Genomic DNA, 5,484 nt, shown 5'->3' with positions numbered 1-5,484 from the left:
GGTGAGGAGAAATTCTCAAGACCAAAAATTGGATGCGGCCTTGTCTAAGTTAACAGCAATAAGTGCTAAGCTTCAAAGGGTGAGAGCTGTTAATTTTGTTTGTCTTTTGTTTTAGCTTTAAGGTTCACAGAGCAAATTTTGTTTCGGTTTTTATTTTGGGTTAATTAAAAAAGTGTCTGTAGTGGTAATGGAAAGGTTTTAGTGGTTTCAAGTAGTGCATTTTTTATTGTACTCGGTGCATTCTCTGTCTTTTATGTACATGTACACAAAAGGACTATTCTAACGTTTTTTCTGTTCAGGTTTTCTAATATCAACCAGGTCTTTTCTAAGCACCCCTCCTCGAGTACTTATTTCCCTGTCCAAGTTACTTGTAATAAATTGGAAGAGTTTGCTTCAACGATCAAAAAGATTGCTAATTTTATGTATAGTCGTACCAATTTGTTTTGCTTAGCTTCGTAAATTTTGCGTGTTTGCTCATTTTCTGTTCTGGGCATGTTGTACAGGCCGAAGAGCAGGCAACCAAGGAAAGGTGCACAATGAGAATTGAGCAGGAATTGGTGTTATTGAAGGGAGAGAGGACTGTGCACAAGGAGTGTGAAAGCTTGCGGAGACAACTTTACAATCAAAGGAGTCAAATCATCCAAAGCGTTCCTTGTTTCTGGTTAACTGCTGTTCGTAATTTGGACTCCCCTCATCGTTATTTTCTGTCAGCATATTGAGTATCTGATATATTTCCTGTATTCTCTTACTGACAACACCATGACTTGGCTTGGCAATGTGTTTGTTTTGTTTCTTTTTGCAGTTTTTAAGTCATTATGCGCTTCACCATCTCTTGAGTGGAGAAGATCAGAAGGTAGCTCTTCACTATAATCATATCCATAATTTGGAATTAAGACTTGAATGAGCTGTTTACTTCGTAACTTTTGATTTCTAAATTTTGAAATATAAAATATTGAAACCTGACATTGTAATCTGTCCAAACCATGATATTAACGCGTCATTTATTATTTGCAGATATTCAGATTTCTTAATTCTGTAAACGTTGAAGAGACTGAAGACGATGAAGATGTCGTATCTGGGTATACAATTACGTTGGTGAGTTTCCTCGATATCCCCAACTAGTGTTTTTTTTCTTTTCTTTTTTTTTTGCTTCGCTTTATTCTTTAATTTTATGTCTTGATTGCAGAAATTTGATGAAAATCCTTACTTCAAAAATGATAGTCTCGAAAAGATAATATCATATACTGTCATGAGTCATGATCCACTAAAAGAATATGCTGAAGTCATGAGTACTTGAGTAGTGATCCACTAAAAGAATACACTGAAGCTAAAGTGGAAATTCGTGTCAGCGATATTCACTGGAAAGATGGCATGGTTGGTGAAATTATCTCTTACTTTTGGACGATTATAACTATAACTGAATAATACAGTACTAACATTCGCTTATAATTTTTTCTTGAAAGGACATAACTGGAAATAAACGTGGATTTACCGACACTGGCACAAGGTTTGTTTTATTATCATGCTCGTCTGTTGTTGGTATTTGCAGACTTGTGTTCCCTAAACATTGATATGCATGACACTCAACTTCCTTACTTATTTCCGAATTACAGCTTCTTTACCTGGTTCTGTGATCTTGGATGTGTTGCAATGAAGGCCTATGATGAGGTAATTTCATGTACACTTCTTATTTTGTTAGCCATTCTATAAAGTAAATGTTTGTATATTATCAAGTTGCCGGACTACTCCGGTGGACCTGAACATGACATGACATGTCTTGTTAATTTATTTTGTTTTGCAGGTTACAAACTTAATTAAACAGGATTTATGGCCAGATGCAGGCAGATATGTTGTCTACGTGAGTTTATTTGCCTCTTTCCTGTTATTGCTAAACAAAATTTTGCCTCTTTCCTCTTTTCATTTTTCCTTTGAGGTTATTCTTTTCATGCATGGTGATGCATTCACTTGACGTCGGTTTCTCTATTGTCATCCAGGGAAATTTAGATTATGGAAATAAGGTTGTCCTTGATGCAATTGACGAGACATCACACTTTACCTCGTCGCTACGTGCATTCTTCATATAAATTGGAAACTAAACATGAGTAGGAGTTCAAAATCTTTTGGATGTCAGGAGTAATGCAGGAGTTCAAAATCTTTTGAATGCCAGGAGTAGTGTATAGCATGTTTGGTGGTGTACTCAGACTAACGGTGTCAGCTAACTTGTAGGAGTTAGTAGTGGTGCTTATTAGTGTGTTACCTGGTTAGTAGAAGTGGTTCAAAATTAGGAGTGTTATTTTTGAATTTATTTATTTTTTTCCGCTAGAAAAGATAATATATTGATAATAAATAGAATTACATAGTAGAATTGAGAAATTCTCCGTTATAATCATATAACCCATCTAAGAGTGCACACGGTACGGTTCGGTTCGGTTCTTGCCGAGGCCGAGTACCTGTACCTCCCTAGCCTCGGTTCCTATTTTTTGGACCGGTACACGTACTTTGTACCTCGGTTCCGATACCATTCGGGATCAGTACAGTATCAGGGACGGTTCTGGTACTAGTCTCGTTCCTCAATTTTTTCAGACAAGCTACCGATTAAAATAAGCTAAGATGGATTGTAGGCATAAGCTCATACTAGGTACATACATGAACCAACTAGAACAGAGTAGAAATAACGAATATCTCATTAGTCATGTGCAGACTTGATTAAAGGAAAGACTTAGCACTAACGGCTAGAATTTATGTAAAATCATCAAATCTATGTGCAACTTAGGAGTTCCAAGATAGAAAATACAGCAGAAAACACTAAGCCATTGTATATTCTATTAAATTCCAAACTATATTTAATTAACACTTCATCGTTTTTAGCATATAGAAAATTCAAGAATGAAAACTAATTTGGGCAATTCATCAAACACTTGACAGTACCCATCAGTCCATCACCCATTCTATCCGTACCGTAACTGAAATCCTAGCCAATACCCATTCCTGTTGATCATTAAATTCTTGACTAAGGCCTAACAATCATCAAATTATTCGATATTTTTTATTTGATAGTGGGAAAGAAAACCCCTTGCGACCCATGTTTCAAGTTCAGATGATTATTATGAAATTAAATCAACGAAAGCATCGGATAGGTTACAACTGAAATTTCTTCTTCTTCTGGTTTGCTGCTTCTGCAAAAAGGATCGAGATAGATCGAGTACCCAACAGATAGATCGATCACTCCTTAGTCTATATTTAACTGAACACACAAAAGGAAGAAAATAATCAAAATTGAAATCAAAATCAAAAAAAATATAAAAACATCATAATCATAATCAAAGAAATTAGTTACTTGTTGTGGACTTGTTGTTGAATGAATCAAAAAAACAGTGATGGTGGCGTGTTCTTATGAACACGGTGATGGAGGAGGAGAGCGGCGAAGAAAAAGAACTGAAAAAGGAAAAAAAAAATGAAACACTTTTGATTCTAAACCCTAACCTAATTTCTATATGTATTAGAAATCTACCACCGTCAGATTATATCTAAATCTAACGTTCAATACTGATCGATACAATCGGTAAGGGACGACGCATGATATGGTTACGGCCGAGTACTTGTACCTCCCTAGCCTCGGTTCCTATTTTTTGGACTGGTACATGTACTTTGTACCTCGGTTCGGTACAAAACCAGCTACGATTCCACCGGTTCCAGTCTGGTTCGGTTTTCGGCTCGATTCCTATGCACCCTTAAACCCATTCACAGGTTCTAGACCTTCTACTAAACTTTGTTGCACGATCAACAAGAACCAAATGATTACTGGGCAAGAATTCAAACTTGACTAAATTAAAGCATGACATAATTGTTTTTCCAAAATAGTTTGTTATTTTTGGGATTTAAAGACTCAGTGATGCTAAATTGACGGTTTTAGCATCGCCGACAAAGCACACTTTCTCGCTTTATCCCACTTCATTCAAATAAAGCCACGCTTTCCGCTTCCTCAGCATTCCACACATTCCATGCTTGGAGTTTGCATCCAAGGAATGAACCTGCGTTATCATTTATTACCAAGACTATGCTAGATGAGTTAGTATTCTTATCAAAAGAAGTATCACTAAAAATAATATGGCAATCAATGACATTAGCAACATTTATCTCTACATTATTGATGACATTAGCAAGACTTTTCTTTTCTACAGGGGTTGGCCTAATTAAATCCAGAGAATTAGGATTACTCAAGTATATCTCTGTATCATTGACTAGCTTAAGAGCAAGTCTTGCTGTAACATGATGATTAAGGTTTTTTCCTTGGAAATGCAAAAGCATGTATCTTTCCATATGCTCCATGCAATAGAAAAAACAACCCTAGCTTTTTCTTTCAAGGTATCATCTGTAAGCCACTAATTGACTCAATCTTGCTGGTTGATATCTGAGACACAATCCCGTTCAGTAGTATCTGCATAAGAATTAAGAGATCAAACATACTTTGAAAACTCTCATTGTAAAATGATATGTTCAGGGGGTTTCGGTAAGACCTGAATTGCATGTATTACAAGAGGTATTCTTCCCCACTGGAAAATTTAGCAAGAACAAATTTACCCGGAAAGATATTCTCATGACATTTCCAGGCAAAGATCTGAACTTTGGGCAAGATGGGAAGTTTCCACAGGGATTTGTAAAAAGGATTAATAGGAATTACTGGCTAGTCCAGTTCAAGCAGACCCAGTTAATGGCTAGTCCACCCGTGGAAAAGATTTACTCTCTAGTCCAAAAACTTCGTGGAGACTATAAAGTGTATTTTATAAATTTCTAAAACACCCTTCCAGGTCTAATTAGTATCAACACATGTAAATGTTACTAGTAGTATGTTACTACATACTAGTAGTATCAATACGGTGATACTACATATTAATATGTATTGTACTAGTAGTAACAAAAATATCTCATTGTTACTAGTAAATTATGTAACTACTTTACTATACTAAACTAGTATACTAGTATACTACTATAGTATAGTATACTAGTAAAGTATACTAGTAAACTAGTAGTAACTAGTACTAGTAGTAAAATATGTAGTATCAATACATAACAATTTTTTTTTGATATGTAGTATCAATACATAACATACTACATATCAATATGTAGTATCAATATATAACATACTACATATCAAACATACTACATATCAATATATAACATACTACATGTCAATATGTAGTATCACTACATAACATATTACATATCAATATGTAGTATCAATATATAACATATTACTACTAGTATACTAGTATACTAGTTACTACTAGTATACTACATACTACATATGTTATTACTACATATTACATACTAGTTACTACTAGTATGTTACATGCTACATATGTTATTACTACATACTAGTTACTACTAATTACTACTAGTATACTAGTTACTACTAGTGTATACTACTAGTATACTATACTACATATCAATATATAACATACTACATATCAATATGTAGTATCA

At 34.7% G+C, this 5,484-nt stretch overlaps 1 long non-coding RNA gene across 1 annotated transcript; it reads left to right on the top strand.

Annotated features, from left to right (window-relative positions):
* The first annotated feature begins 1,470 nt into the window (after positions 1–1,470).
* On the top strand, positions 1,471–2,268 carry LOC113273739. The gene is made up of 4 exons (XR_003322582.1): positions 1,471–1,507; positions 1,614–1,668; positions 1,802–1,858; positions 1,995–2,268. It is a non-coding gene; the product is annotated as an uncharacterized LOC113273739 (long non-coding RNA).
* The last annotated feature ends 3,216 nt before the right edge of the window (positions 2,269–5,484 follow it).

This window comes from Papaver somniferum, chromosome 4, assembly GCF_003573695.1.
Source record: "Papaver somniferum cultivar HN1 chromosome 4, ASM357369v1, whole genome shotgun sequence".
Taxonomy (NCBI): domain Eukaryota; kingdom Viridiplantae; phylum Streptophyta; class Magnoliopsida; order Ranunculales; family Papaveraceae; genus Papaver; species Papaver somniferum.
This window is presented reverse-complemented; position numbering and strand designations above follow the sequence as displayed.